We start from the raw sequence: 17204 nt of genomic DNA on the forward strand, positions 1-17204 counted from the left end.
AAGGATGGATTGTTTGAATGGTTGGTTATGCCATTTGGGCTATAACTAATGCTCCTAGCACAATCACGAGGCTTATGAATATGTTTTGAAACCATTCTTGGGTAAGTTTGTAGCAGTATACTTGGATGGCATTCTAATTTTCAACAAAAACAAGAAACACTTGGAGCATGTGAGTCAAGTGTTGTACCAGTTGAAAGAGGAAAAGTTGTTAATTAACTTTGTACATTTTTGCATAATGAATCAGTGTACCTAGGATTTGCAATCTCCAACGAAGGCATGAAAATGAATTTTGGAAACGTGAAGGTTATCTTGGATTTGCCAATGCCTCAGTCCATGTTTGAGGTGAGAAGCTTCCATGGATTAGAAAGTTTCTAACTAAAATTCATTAGGAAGTTCATCCATATTTGCGTACCTCTTATTAAATGCATGATGAATGAAAATTTCAAGTGGATAGCAACAACAATGAAGGCATTTGTTGATCTAAAAAATATTTTGACATAGAAACATGTTTTGGCACTTTCGAACTTTGATAAATTATTCCAAGTTGACTGTGATGCAAGCAAGACAACAACTGGAGCAGATTTAAGTCAAGGAGGAAAACCAATAGCATTCTTCAGTCAAAATTTGAATAATGATAAGAAGAATAATTATTTATATGATTATAAATTTTATGCTATTGTGCGGCCTTTGTAGAAATGGAGACATTTTTTGTTGACCAAGAAATTTGTCTTATTTACATATCACAAGGCATTGCAATATATCAATAATAAAGGTAAGTTGAATCAAAGGCATTCTTAATGGGTTCAATTCTTGCAAAGTTATGCATTTGTTTTGAAACACAAGTCTAGAAAGTCAAACAAGTTGGCAAATGTCTTGAGTGTGAAAGTGTTGCAACTCAACACTTTATCAGTGTAAGTTCGTGAAATTGGAAAGCATGGAGTTGTATGCATAAGACAATGATTTTGGAGAAACTTGGACAGATTGTAAAACACCTTGGAGTGTAAATAGAACCAAAAAATTGGATTATCATGTTCAAGAGAGATTTTTGTTTAAAAATCAACAATTGTGTATTCATCCAGGATCAGTAAGCTTGAATCTTATTAAAGAGCTACATGGTGGAGACTTGGGTGGACATTTCAGCATGGACAAGACTGCAACGTTTTTAAAGGAAAAGTATTTTTAGCCTAACACCAACAAGGATGTCAAGAAGTTTTAAGTGTTGTAGATTTTACCAACATTGTCAATGCCAAAAAAGCCTTGGGGAAAATGGAGCCTGGGATTTGTCTTAGGATTGCCTAAGCCACAAAAAGTACGATTTACTAATAGTTTTTGTAGATCGATTTTCAAAGAATGCATATTTCATAACGTGTAATAAGATGAATGATGCTATTGAATTCGTTGTTTTATTCTTCAAAGAAGTGGTGTGACTTCATGGTTTACCAAGAAGCATTACTTCAAAGATACAATATTTATGAGCCACTTTTGTAGAACATTTTGGAAGAAAATGGGGTCTAACTATTATACAGTTCAGCCTATGTTAGATGGACAAATTGTAGTAGTTAATAAAAGTGTTGAGAATTCACCGAGAAGTTTAAGCAGTGAACATCCTAGCCAATGGGATATGGTCTTGGCACACCTTGAGTTTGCATACAATGACTCGATGAATAGGTCAACTGGTAAGAGTTCATTGTTTATGGCAAGTCACTGAAAGGCGTTGTGGACTTGATAAAGTTGTCGAAATCAAAAGAACGAGCGTTGATGAAAGTGATTTTGCAAACAACATGAAGGAGATGCATGAACAAGCTAGTAAAAAGTTCCAACAAAGTAATGACAAGTACAAGGAGAAAGCATATTTGAAGAGGAGCAAATGTTTTTGCAAGAGAACTAGTAATGGTACATTTACAAAAAGAAAGATTTTCCAAGAGTACCTACAACAACTTTAAATATTAAAAAATAGGTCCCTTCAAAATTCTTGGAAATTTTTCTAAAAATGCATATAAAATAAAGTTGCCTAAAAATTTGGATATCTCGTTGATATTCAATGTTGTTGATTTGTATGAATTCCATCTCAAGGAAGACCATAGGGGAATAGGTACCCAAAGGGAATGGAAAGATCAGTTACCAATCAAACATGTCGAAGAAGTAGAGAAAATTTTAGTCACAAAGGTTGGAAAAAAGGCCCGCCAAAAAGAGTAACTGAAATATTTATTCAAATGGAAAAACAGGTGATTTGAAAATACATCGTGGGTGACTAAACAAGAGTTAGCACACCTACAGGTACTTGAACCTCTTAAAGAACTACCACCAGTTGTTAGCTCATTTTCTTACCATGGGTAGAACAGCTGCTAAGAATCTAAGATGCACGAGCATCTTTGGCCTCGGGCAATCTTCATCAACCAAAAACAAACTTTTGTTGTTTGAAGGCAGGAAAATAAATGTTGCAACCCCATGTATTTTTGAGTTGTTGACACTCGTATTATGTTAGTTGTTGACACTCACAAAATCGTGTTATACTCCTATTGTGTTGTAACTAACACACCAAAATGGGTAGTTGTTGCTCCTCCTTTATTGGGTTTTATCAAAGTGACTTATTACTTTTGAAATGGAAAAACGACAAGAGGATAGGTGGGCGATCTCAGGCTCACACCGGCCATCTAGAAGGCCTAACGTTATCGAAATCACCATTCAATGCAAAAAAATAGCCAAGACTCGAAACTGTTAAAAGGAGGACGCCAAGGGGTAGATCTGCACGCTGGGGCTCAGAAGGAAGGAGTTCTAATCACAAGAAATTGATTTGGTACAAAGAGGTGTACTTCCAGAAGTTATGCAAGAAGTCAAACCTGCTAGTGTTTTCTTTCCTTTTTAATTTAATGTAATCTGACCAAAACAACTCAATAAACATACATCTGGTTTGTTGGAACTACTACACACCTACTCTTAGTTAGAGCATGGCACTGCATGCAAGATTCCTTTTGCATGTTGGAACTACTACACACCTACATGCGGACTCTTAGTTAGAGCATGGGATTGCATGCAAGATTCATTTTGCATGATTTACTCCTTGATTTGCTCCTTTAACTCCGCAACTGACTAGTTATCTCCGGAACTTGTTGTAGGTGTTGAGTCTTCTCATTGATCACCGCTATAGTGCATTACCTTGGGATCTTCACCCAGTGATGCTATATCATGAGCATTGTGACATATTTTCAAATGCATCATCCTTTTCTTCTTTCGATTTTCTTTTAGTGTTTTTGCTCTGCAAAGCTGTGTGTTCAACCTTTACTAGCTAGATTCATATGTGCAGGGTTTCTAACACATTTACATGGTATCAAAGCCCACAGGTTGCTAGATAAAAGGCGCACCAGTACTTTATTTTGCAAGTATTACAGCTTGGAGATCGAAGATTGACAGAAAAATGGAGTTTCCCAAAGCATCGATCCTAACACCGTACAACTATCATGAATGGAAGGACCAAATGGCTCGATACCTTCATCATAAAGGGTTGTACAAGATTACCATGGCTACAGAAATGGAACCCACTTCAGCGATAGAGAAATCCAAGTACCTCAACCGTATGGATGAGGCCCACGGATCCATATGCATGTGCATCTCTCCAGAGTTGCAGTTTCATCTATCTGCCTACAATACTCCCAATGAGATTTGGAAAAAGGTTGAAGATCTATACAGGAAACAGGATGAGATGAAAGGACATCTGCTCAAAGTGGAGCTGCTATCATTGGATCCATGGAACCATGACAGAATTCAAGACTTCTTCACCAAATATAATGATCTATTGCTGCAACTCAAGGGTTGTGGAATTGACAAATCCAAGGAGGAGAGTCGCCAAGTTCTCTCTATTATGTCAAAGCTCGGACCGGAATACTCCGTCTTTGTGTCTACATTTCATTCAGTAAGGCTCACAACAGGTAAATCCTACATTATGCCTTCTCTCAAAGAATTTATGGAGTCCCTTATTTTTGAGCAAGATAAACTCATTGGCATGGAGAAAATCAAACCTCCAAAAGCACATGCACTTGTTGTGTATGATAGCAGCCACAATAAAAATCACAGATCTGATTCAAATCAGAAAAATCAGCAGCAAAAAGACAAAGGAAAAGCACATTCCCATCCAAAGAAGGAAGGGTACACCAAGCCCTTCAATGACTCCTCCGGCTCGAGAAATGAGAAAGGGAAGAAAGGAAACAGATGCACCTACTGTCAAAGAGGATTCCATCCAGAATCCTCTTGCATGAAGAAACAAATTGACCAAATGGCAGACATCCTTCAGAAGCACAACCTTGGGGACCACATCCCTCAGGGCGCCAAGAAGAAAACTGAGGATCCGCCACACGGGAAAGGTAACAATTTTCATGCTTTAGTTGCAATTAATTCTTCTCCTGATGCATGGATTATAGATTCTAGTGCATCACATCATATGGTTGCTGCAAAGGAAGTCTATTCCTCTTTGGATGCACGCAAAGGACCTCCCATCTCATGGGAGATGACTCACCTATTGAGGTCACCAGAAAAGGTAGAGTGGAACTTTTACACGGGAGCTTTGAAGATGTGCTTCATGTTCCGAAACTTTCGGTAAACCTGCTTTCAGTTTATCAGATCACTCATTTTGGCACCGGAAAGAGAGTGGAATTCACTCCAGATGTAGTGAACATATATGATCTACATAGCAGCGCTAAAATTGCAACTGGTGAGGTAAACAATGGAGCCAGACTGTATACATTTTATGAATTTATTGAATCTGAATCCTCCTTATTGCTTACACATGCTGATGATAGTAGTAGGCTTTGGCACGAGAGGTTTGGTCACTTAAATTATAGGTATATGCAGCAGCTAAGCAAGAATGAGATGGTGGAAGGCTTGCCAAATATTAGTTTCTCCAAAGGAGTTTGTGAAGAGTGTGTTCTTGGCAAACATCCAAGAGAAAAGTTTGACACCGGCAAGACTCACAAAGCATCCTCTCCTCTAGATCTGATCCATAGTGATCTCATGGGGCCTTTTTCTCATCCTTCCATCAACAAAGCAAGGTATGTGCTTACATTTATTGATGATTTCTTACGGTATACTTGGGTGTATCTTCTCAGGAACAAATCTGAAGTTTTTGAGCACTTTGAAGATTTCAAAGCACTAGTTGAGACACAGTCAAAGAGAAAGATCAAAGCCCTCCGTACAGACAATGGGGGGGAATATGTTAACACAGCACTTCGGAACCTTTGCCTTCAGTCCGGCATACAGTTGCAGTACACAGTTCCATACACACACGCTGATGATAGTAGTAGGCTTTGGCGCGAGAGGTTTGGTCACTTAAATTACAGGTATATGCAGCAGCTAAGCAAGAATGAGATGGTGGAAGGCTTGCCAAATATTAGTTTCTCCAAAGGAGTTTGTGAAGGGTGTGTTCTTGGCAAACATCCAAGAGAAAAGTTTGACACCAGCAAGACTCACAGAGCATCCTCTCCTCTAGATCTGATCGATAGTGATCTCATGGGGCCTTTTCCTCATCCTTCCATCAACAAAGCAAGGTATGTGCTTACATTTATTGATGATTTCTCACGGTATACTTGGGTGTATCTTCTCAGGAACAAATCTGAAGTTTTTGAGCACTTCGAAGATTTCAAAGCACTAGTTGAGACACAGTCAAAGAGAAAGATCAAAGCCCTCCGTCAGACAATGGGGGGGAATATGTTAACACAGCACTTCGGAACCTTTGCCTTCAGTCCGGCATACAGTTGCAGTACACAGTTCCATACACTCCGCAGCAGAACGGAGTTGCTGAGAGAAAGAACCGATCTCTCAAAGAGATGGCTTCCTGCATGTTGCATGCCAAGTCACTGCTTCATAAGCTCTGGGCCGAAGCACTTAATTGTGCTAACTACATCCAGAACAGATCTCCTCATAGGTCTGTCAAGGATCAGACCCCCTTTGAGGCTTGGAGCGGCACTAAACCAGAGGTCACTCACCTCCATGTTTTCAGCGCTCGAGCATGGGCCCGGATCCCCTCTGAAAATATGAAAGATCTTGATCCACAGAGCATTGAGTGCATCTTTGTTGGATGCCCTGATGGTGTGAAGGGATATCGACTCCTGATTCCCTCTACGGACAAGCTCATCATTGAGCAAAGTGTCAAATTTGAGGAAAGTCTCTTGCATGCACCTCCAGCGCCGCATGCAGACACTTTTTATCTACCTCATGTCCGAGATGATGACTCAGTGCACTCAGATGCAGATACAGATCATGCAGATGCCGAGGAAGAGCATGCAGATGCAAAGACAAAGTCTTCAGATACAAATCTAGTGCATGCAAATGATGATCCACATCCAAGCCCAGATCGAGCTTCCAGCAGTGAATCATATTCCCTTGTCATAAATCAGAGAACAAGAAGCTTACGTGAGATATATGCACAAGACCAACCAGCTGCTAGAAATGGTCTTGTGGGGGATAATTCTGATCCGCAGAGGACTAGCTCAGAGTTTATTGAGCCTCCTCTTGTCCTCACTGCCACTGAACCATCGCCCTCATGGCATTGTCATTTGGTTCAATCTTCTGATCCACAGTCTTATGCTAAGGCTATTGGGCATCCATCTTGGGAGTCTGCCATGGAGGAGTATAACTCCCTCCTCGAGAACCAGACTTGGGATCTGGTCCCCCTTCCTTCAGGAAGGAAACTTGTCCGATGCAAATGGGTCTACAGAACCAAGAGTGCTGCAGATGGGCAAATCACCAGACAGAAAGCAAGGCTAGTAGCCAAAGGCTTCCAACAAGTGCATGGCATTGATTATGACGAGACCTTTGCTCCAGTAGCAAAGATGGATTCCATATGCCTTACACTTGCTATTGCGACTGCCCAGCGGTGGGAAGTACATCAGATGGATGTGAAGAATGTCCTTCTTCACGAAGACCTATCTGAGGAGATATACATGGAGCAGCCACATGGTTTCATTCAAGATTCATTTTGGTCTGCAGACTGAAGAAATCTCTCTACTGGCTTAAGCAGGCCCCAAGAGCTTGGTACGCGAAGATGGATTCTTTTCTCTTATCACAAAACTTTGAAAGATGTAAGTCTGATCCGAATGTTTACATGCTTAGGACACATGATTCTCTTCTTATCTTAGTTGTGTATGTAGATGATCTCCTAATCACTGGCAACTCGGCTTCAGCCATTGCTACAGTCAAGAGGGCCTTGCATGATAGGTTCTTGATAACGGACATAGGTCCATTACACTTCTTTCTTGGTCTTGAGATCAGCCAGAATGCCACAGGCATCAAACTCTCTCAGGCTAAGTATGCACGGGATCTCCTCGAGAGATTTCGCATGACTTACTGCAAGCCAGCACAGACTCCTTTTCTGTCTGGGGTCCGCCTTGAGGATGGAGGTGACACTCCATTAGTTGACAGCACTCTCTACCGACAGCTAGTGGGGAGCTTATTGTACCTCACCCACTCCAGACCAGATCTCTCATATGCAGTAAGGGCAGTTTCCATATACATGCAGGAGCCGCATGAGCTACACTGGAACGCTGCCAAGCGCATCCTCCGATATGTGCAGGGCACCATCACCTTCGGGATTCACTATGCAACAGGCACTGCATTGAATCTCCTTGGCTTCACAGACTCTGATTGGGCAGGAGACAGCATTGATCGCAGGTCCATCTCCGGATATTCACTCAGTCTAGGATCTGGCCCTATTTGTTGGTCGAGCAAGAAGCAGGCTGTTATTGCTCTCTCTTCAGCTGAGGCTGAGTACCGAGGAGTAGTCAACATCACCATTCAGGCTCTGTGGCTACAGCACTTCCTCACTGAGTTGGGCATCCAGTTCCACCAGCCCATTGTCATCTAGTGTGACAACCAGAGCACTCTCAAATTTTGCAGGGATCCAGTACAGCGGCAGCGGACGAAGCACATAGAGATCCATATGCACTACATCAGAGACTTAGTACATGATCGGATCATTGATTTGCAGTTCTGTCCTTCAGCAGAACAGACTGCAGACATCTTCACCAAAACATTCACTGAGCAGAAGTTTCGCTCTTTGCGCGATCGTCTTGGAGTGAATGACACGATTGCTTAGCAACTATATTTTTCTTCCTCTTTTCTTTTGATTACATTGTATTTTGAGGGGGGGGTTTCCCACGAGGTTTTCCCTCTTTCTTCATTTTTAGTACAAGTTGCACTGTATTTTTGGTGACCTTTGGCCTTAGTTGCCAGGGCCCATTTTCTATTTTTCCCCATAGTGGTGTTCAGGGGGGGTGTTGGAACTACTACACACCTACATGTAGACTCTTAGTTAGAGCATGGGACTGCATGCAAGTTTCATTTTGTATGTTGGAACTACTACACACCTACATGCGGACCCTTAGTTAGAGCATGGGATTGCATGCAAGATTCATTTTGCATGATTTACTCCTTGATTTGCTCCTTTTTTAACTCCGCAACTGACTAGTTATCTCCGGAACTTGTTGTAGGTGTTGAGTCTTCGCATTGATCACCACTATAGTGCATTACCTTGGGATCTTCACCCAGTGACGCTATATCATGATCATTGTAACATATTTTCGAATGTATCATTCTTTTCTTCTTTCGATTTTCTTTTAGTGTTTTTGCTTTGCAAAGTTGTGTGTTCAACCTTTATTAAGCTAGATTCATCTATGCAGGTTTTCTAACACATTTACATAATTGTCATGTTTCTGTGTATCGATTTTATCTTTGTTTCCTTCATCACTATGTTATTTAAAATTGTTGTTTAGATTAAAAAATGTGCATGTGTTGTTGTGTAGTCTAATATGCAGGGAGGTTAAGGCGAAAGGTTGTTATAGCAAGCAGCTTTGCGTCACCTTTTTAGTCTTATTCTTTAACCACGCTTTCTAGAGTCCATAAAAATACACCCATAACCACTTACCATAAGAAGAATAAGAGCTAAAACCTCGGTTTTAATGATATGACAGGTCTAATTTCTGTATGTACAGACAACTCTCAATTAATTATGCTTCAAATATTTAAAGCAAACCCATAAAATAAATAGATTTCGGCTCAAATATAAAATTCAATATTTTTGGGATCAATTTGGTTACCACCACCATAATACAATTTCTGTTTGCGAAAATCAGAAATCAACGCTACTATTTAACCAATCAATGTGTTTTAAAACCAGCATAACCAAAAATAAACCAAGACAACTGCCAATTGGTTTTGCCGCGTAATAGAGAACAAACATTTCTCAACCTTCGTTCAAAGTACTAAAAAAACGACAATTGCCAACTAATTTTCCCGCATACTAGAAAACAAAGCTTCGTACAAGGTATTAAATTGAAAGTGTAAAGTTTCAATATCCGTGAACATTAACTAAAAGAAAATGTTGTAATGGAGTATGTTTCAAGGAGTAGTCTATGTTTCGGAGGTTTTTCCAACCTAATTTTACTCAATTTAAAATCTCCACAATTCAAATGCCGAAAAGATTTTTCAAAGTATTGAATCTGTATAGAATCAAAAAAATATTAAGATTTTACTAAAAAAAAATATTCCAAATTCTAACAAAAACTCAAGATTTCACCAAAAAATAATTCACTTAATTCTAATGGAAAACTCCAAAACATAACAATGTCAATATTTTTTATTGCTAATTTTATAAAGTTACTTAATTGTATATTTAGTTTTGGTTCAGAATATATACATTATCTCAATCACATTCACAATGTAGTAAAAGAATAACTTAACTATACATTGTATTAGGAATCAACGTTTATCTCAATCACATTCACAATGTAGTAAAAGAATAGCTTAACTATACATTGTATTAGGAATCAACGTCTAACCGTCTTCTATTAAAAAATAAATAATTGTATTTACATAAAGCCAAACTCTACATCATAACCAATAATAACAATCACATAAAACAAGTATAAGCCAAACTCTACATCATAACCAATAATAACAATCACATAAAACAAGTAAAAATTAAATATTTCAACACATTAATCTTTGTTAATATAAATTTTCATCATTATCTGATCTAGTGCAACCACTCCATCATTAACATTTTCACCTGTACATAGTCCACCATGTCATTCTCACCTCATACATCAATCATATACTCATTATTAGACTGTAGAAGTCTATATAAAAAAAACAACCATTTATCAAAAAGCATGGCTATCTAATAACTACGAATGTCAATCTAATAAAATGTCTATACATGGTTCATTCTACAATCCTTCCAGCATAAACATTTTCACTCCCTTACATTATCTCCCTTACATTATCATTCTAGGTTTAGTTCAGCTTGCCCATGTGCACACATCCTTCCAGCATAAACATTTTCACTCCCTTACATTATCATTCTAGGTTTAGTTCAGCTTGCCCATGTGCACACTCTAGTGTAATGTCTATACATGGTTCATTCTACAATCCTTCCAGCATAAACATTTTCACTCCCTTACATTATCTCCCTTACATTATCATTCTAGGTTTAGTTCAGCTTGCCCATGTGCACACTCTAGTGTTTTATGGGTTACCATCAACTAGTACATCCTTCCGGTTTAATATCAAATTAAACCTCTAACATTACAATTCTCAAATGGTTTCTATTGTCAAGCAGGAACCATTCACTACATCGAGTAGTTTCTATTGAGCACAACCACTCACTACATCGAAACTACCCTTCTAACATTACAATTCTCAAATGGTTTCTATTGAGAATAACCATTCACTACATCGAGTAGTTTCTATTGACCAAAACCATTCACTACATTGAGTCGTTTCTGTTTCGTTATTACAAACCTTCATTTACGATGACAAGTGTCTTCGATATGCCACGAACTTGACAAAACAATTGGTTTTTGAGAACCCCAAACTTTTCAACATTACATGTGATTTTGAATGACCAGTAACCATAAAGATAGCAAACTCATTTAAAATGTATGCCACAAACTTGGTACTACAGGTGGTTTTAGAGCGCCACAAACTTTTCAACATTACATGTGATTTTGAATAACCAATAACCATAAAGATGTAAAACTAATTTAAAATACACATACACACTAGCATGGGCTTTGTTCAGTTTGAGTTTCATCCTCAAATTTGTTTACTCCTTTTTATATCATAGAATGATGATTGATCATTGATGTTCATAATTTAATTTATAATTACTATTTATCCCTAAAAACACACACAAATAACAAAACAAAACAAAAAACAAAACATGTATGGAGATACATTATACCTTTTGTTATAATCACTTACATGGTTCATCAACATATATTTTTCACTTACATGGTTCATCAACATGTTAAACTCTCTTAATCATAAATTGGCCACAATCATGTCACATTTTGTACATTCCTCATTCAATCAAATTTTTAACTTTTATGATTCAAGATCAAGCTACAGAGAGTATGTCGACCACCCTCATACCTATCCAAATGGTTTAATCCACAACTTGATACCACATCTTCTTTATGCATAAGAAGAACATACTACATGATCACATGTGCTATCACACTAATACATGTAGCCTTCTATAACTATCTTACATACTACACAGAAAAATCAACTTACTCCTGACAAAATTTTACAATTTGGACCAAAAACTCCAAAATACCTAAAAATTACCCTACTCTCTATTTTTCCATTATAATAATAATAATAATAAAACACCAAAATTAACCACTCATTAACACCAATCTTCTCTTTGAAAACACTTTATCATAATATATCTTTAATTAGTAAAATCGACTAAAATAACCATCATGTTGCATGCTAATCTTTTTAATAATTCCACTATTTACCAAGACCATATATCTCTATGACCTCTTGAACCATTAAAAAACAGTACGCAATTCGAATGTGATATCCAGCCAAACAGTTAAACAAAATTATCAATAGCAATATTGGTCAAATGACATCCATTTGGGTTATTAATATGTGTAGCTATGGCTAGCTATAGCTTCATTAATGCATGTCAGTATCCTGCTCTTATGCATGAGTAAAATTATAGCTCCACAAAGTTGCTATATATATTAATTAAATAAAAATAAATATACCCATATTTTTTCTAATACAATTAAATTTAATTTTGCTTTAGATTTACTTTTACTACTAATAATAGAAGTATTAGATTAGATTTGCCTCTAATAATACACTAAGTTAAATATACCGATATTTGTTTTAATACAATTAAATGTAAATTTGTTTTAGATTTACTTCTAATAATAGACTTATTAGATTTGCCTCTAACAGTACACTCAAGTTACATTTACATTTCTATATTGAGTCAACTAAGTTTATTACATTTACCCGGAGATTCCAACACATCAAACAAAAAACACTAAACAATAGTTGAACTTCCATGACATTTTTATCATAGTGACGAGGATATGGTCCATCAAGCCAAAACATATTGCAGGGCCAATCGGCTCTCGATCAGAGGCCAAATTCATCCCACACATTGAAAAAAAAAAAACAGTATACACCTTTATGCAACCATCGTTGCATTACTTTGAATTGGGACACACATTACTTTGAATTGGGTCTATTATTAGATTTGCCTCTAACAGTACACTCAAGTTACATTTACATTTCTATATTGAGTCAACTAAGTTTATTACATTTACCCGGAGATTCCAACACATCAAACAAAAAACACTAAACAATAGTTGAACTTCCATGACATTTTTATCATAGTGACGAGGATATGGTCCATCAAGCCAAAACATATTGCAGGGCCAATCGGCTCTCGATCAGAGGCCAAATTCATCCCACACATTGAAGAAAAAAAAAACAGTATACACCTTTATGCAACCATCGTTGCATTACTTTGAATTGGGACACACATTACTTTGAATTGGGACACACAGCATACACCTTTATGCAACCATTGTTGCATTACTAGTTTCAATTTGGACTTCTGTGTGGGCGCCTCATTCCAATGACCTCAAGTTGGCGTTCAGCATGAAGCTCTTTGCCGTGTATTTCTACCACTACGTCTATTTTTCGTTCCAATGACCTCAAGTTGGCGTTCAGCATGAAGCTCTTCGCCGTGTTGGAACTCTGCGGCTTCATAAAAATCTACGACAGTCAAAGGGGTTGCACAGAACCGATCTGCATCCAATCAAACACTTTTGCTCGGCCTTTACAGCCTCACTACGCTAAACCTGTCGAAGCCTTGGAGATGGGCGTCTCCTTCTACCTATTGGCAGCAAGCAGTCTGCAAAATTCCGCTTTTTGGGTTGTGATCCCATGTGGGTTCCAATTCTCCTTCACGGGCAGCGATTCTCCTCGTGGCAGTGTTGACCTCCCTCAGGCTTGGTCTCTCACGATCACAATCACGCCTGAAGTCCCATCAGAAAACGTATCTTCATGGCCATGGCCTCCTCAACACGCAGATCTCAACGCAAGGAAACTGAAATAAACTCATAACACACAATGTATTCTCACCTACACCTCATTCTCCTAATCTATCCTCCACTACGAGGATAAGTAATCCCGAGCTCTCTCTCATTTTCCAGAGCACCATTGTGGGAGTCAAGCGAAGGCATGTCTTAATTTCATACATGGAAATAGAAGAGTAGAATGTTTTATACAAAACTATGTTTAATGATCTATTAACATGAAATAATATTACATGTTTATATATCAAACTTTGGCATAAGATACATCATCTTAAGCACACTTAATCACATTATCAACTTATCTATTAACATGAAATAATATTACATGTTTATATATCAAACTTTGGCATAAGATACATCATCTTAAGCACACTTAATCACATTATCAACTTAATCACTATCAACATTATCAACGTATTTCAAAAATATATCTCAATCAAAGACAATTCATTAAAGAGAATCTCTCATAAACATAACCTTTTAAAATACAAAAACAAACTCTTCATATATATATATACAATCTACCTATATTATACTCTACCTAAAACAAACCCTATATATATATATAAACTCTAACTCTACTTACTCTAACTCTAACTCTAACTCTAACTCTAACTCTAGTAGTAATGTTCATGCAGGAAACGCATAAGCACACTTTACAACTTCTATCATCCTAAGCACATTATCAACTTAATCACTATCAACTTATTTTGAAAATATATCTCAATCAAGCCCTACTCATTAAAAAAATCTCTTATATCCAATTAAACATAACTTTTTAAAATACAAAAACAAACTCTTAATATATATATACACACTGTCTCTATATATATACTCTACCTAAAACAAAATCTATATATATAAACTCAAACTCTATATACAAACAAACTCTACAAATACAAAAACAAACTCTTAATATATATATACACACTGTCTCTATATATATACTCTACCTAAAACAAAATCTATATATATAAACTCAAACTCTATATACAAACAAACTCAAGACATTATATATATATATATATATATATCAATCAGAATTAAACAAACTCTACACAAACAAACCCTACAAACACAAGACAATAAAGTAGTTATATATATATATATCAATTAGAATTATATTTGGGTGGTTGTGCAAAATAGCTACTCACCATCCAAGTTCAAATTTCTATTCTACTAATGACATGATGAACTACAATATTTATTCCAAGTTCAATTCTCTATTCTACTAATGACATTATATATATATATATATATATATATATATATATATATATATATATCAATTAGAATTATCTACAATATTACTAATGACATGATGAACTATATATATATATATCTATTAGAATTATATTTGGGTGGTTGTGCAAAATAGCTACTCACCATCCAAGTTCAAATTTCTATTCTACTAATGACATGATGAACTACAATATTTATTCCAAGTTCAATTCTCTATTCTACTAATTATTTATTCCAAGTTCAATTCACCATCCAAGTTCAAATTTCTATTCTACTAATGACATGATGAACTACAATATTTATTCCAAGTTCAATTCTCTATTCTACTAATGACATGATGAACTATATATATATATATATATATATATATATATATATATATATATATATATATATCAATTAGAATTATCTACAATATTACTAATGACATGATGAACTACAATATTTATTCCAAGTTCAATTCACCATCCAAGTTCAAATTTCTATTCTACTAATGACATGATGAACTACAATATTTATTACAAGTTCAATTCTCTATTCTACTAATGACATGATGAACTACAATCTTTCGAATAAATATTGTTACAACGGCTTTAGTGTTTATAAATATTATTATATTATTATATTTACTCTAAGCCTTGTGCACACTTAACCTAATACCAGTGACCTTTTTCTAGTCCTCCTTCAATTAAACAAACAAAAAAAGGAATTATATATATATATATATATAACCACTAGCAACCTCACTTTTTCTAGTCCTCCTTCAATTAAACAATTAAACAAAAAAGAAAATATAATATATATACATATATAACTAGCAGCAACCTCACTCTGGTCGGTAGATTGAGAGAAAATATTACAACCTCACTCTAGTCGGTAGGTTGAGAGAGAAAAAATTATATATATATATATATATATAAAATAATAAAGATTATATATATATAACGAATAATAAAAAATTTATATATATATAACCATCAGCAACCTCACTCACCCTAGTACTTAAGTTAGAAAGAGAACAAATGATATATATATATATAACAAATTCTAATGCCTTTCGCTAATTTCTCTTAAGTTAGAAAGAGAACAAATGATATATATATATATAACAAATTCTAATGCCTTTCGCTAATTTCTCGCCCTAGTACTTAAGTTAGAAAGAGAACAAATGATATATATATATATATATATATATATAACAAATTCTAATGCCTTTCGCTAGTTTCTCGTAATTTAAAGTGGTAGTGAAGTTCCTTACATTGACTGAAACCCATAAATGTTTTTCCGTCGGAATGAAACCCATAAAATAACTGATTTAGAAAAAATATTCCAAGGCTTAAAAAAAACATCGTTACTCAACTTGAAAATGAAAGGTTGACAACAAAAATCACACCAAAAGCCTCACTCACCCTAGTACTTAAGTTAGAAAGAGAACAAATGATATATATATATAACAAATTCTAATGCCTTTCGCTAATTTCTCGCCCTAGTACTTAAGTTAGAAAGAGAACAAATGATATATATATATATATATAACAAATTCTAATGCCTTTCGCTAGTTTCTCGTAATTTAAAGTGGTAGTGAAGTTCCTTACATTGACTGAAACCCATAAATAGTTTTAATATTAACATCTAAAAATTGTCCCTTACATTGAATGGAACCCATAAATGTTTTTCCGTCGGAATGAAACCCATAAAATAACTGATTTAGAAAAAATATTCCAAGGCTTAAAAAAAAACATCGTTACTCAACTTGAAAATGAAAGGTTGACAACAAAAATCACACCAAAAGGCCCATGAACATATTCATATCATTACACTCACGATGAAATTCCAAGTCACGGAAAAAAATGAGATACAAACATCTCAATCGATCAAATTTTGATATGATATTAAATTTTCAAAACCATTCAACATTAAGATTAGGTTTGATTAATGTTAGACATTTCTGCATACTGACAAATAATGACTAATTTTACATTTTAGATTTCAGAAAACTTGGAAAATTTTACAGGAGATTTTGGCAAACCTACAAACATAAATTGTGTTCACACACTGCACAATCATTTCAACATCATAAAAAGAACGTAGGAAACAAATATTAAGTTAGCCACTTAAAAGTCAAATCATCTGAGAACTTGAGATTAAATTATGTTCACACAAATGGAGGTACAAAATCATTTCACCACCACAAAAAGAACGTAACAAATGTTAACTTAGCCATTTCTATTTAACAATTCGAATCATATGAACAGTGTAAAGTTGATTTCCGGTTCCATATTCTTTCAAACTCCATACTAAAATTAGCCCGCATTGAAGCAATAATCCATCCATGTTATTTGGTATTGTTTGATGCATCCATCATCAAAACCGGCAAAAGGTGCGTATGGTCATTGCCAAGTTTCTTCTGTTACTTATCCAAACTTTTTAAATATTTATTCTTATCATTCATATTCTCGCACAGCGTTGTATTCCCTTTCCTATAACATCACATTGTGTGTCAGAGTTGTATTTTATTAATTCCTCGTGTCTATACTTACTGTTGCAGGTAACCTTTAATGTTGA

This window comes from Pinus tabuliformis, chromosome 9, assembly GCF_031772625.1.
Source record: "Pinus tabuliformis cultivar Carrire ecotype Pingquan chromosome 9, CPIR1, whole genome shotgun sequence".
Classification (NCBI taxonomy): Eukaryota; Viridiplantae; Streptophyta; class Pinopsida; order Pinales; family Pinaceae; genus Pinus; species Pinus tabuliformis.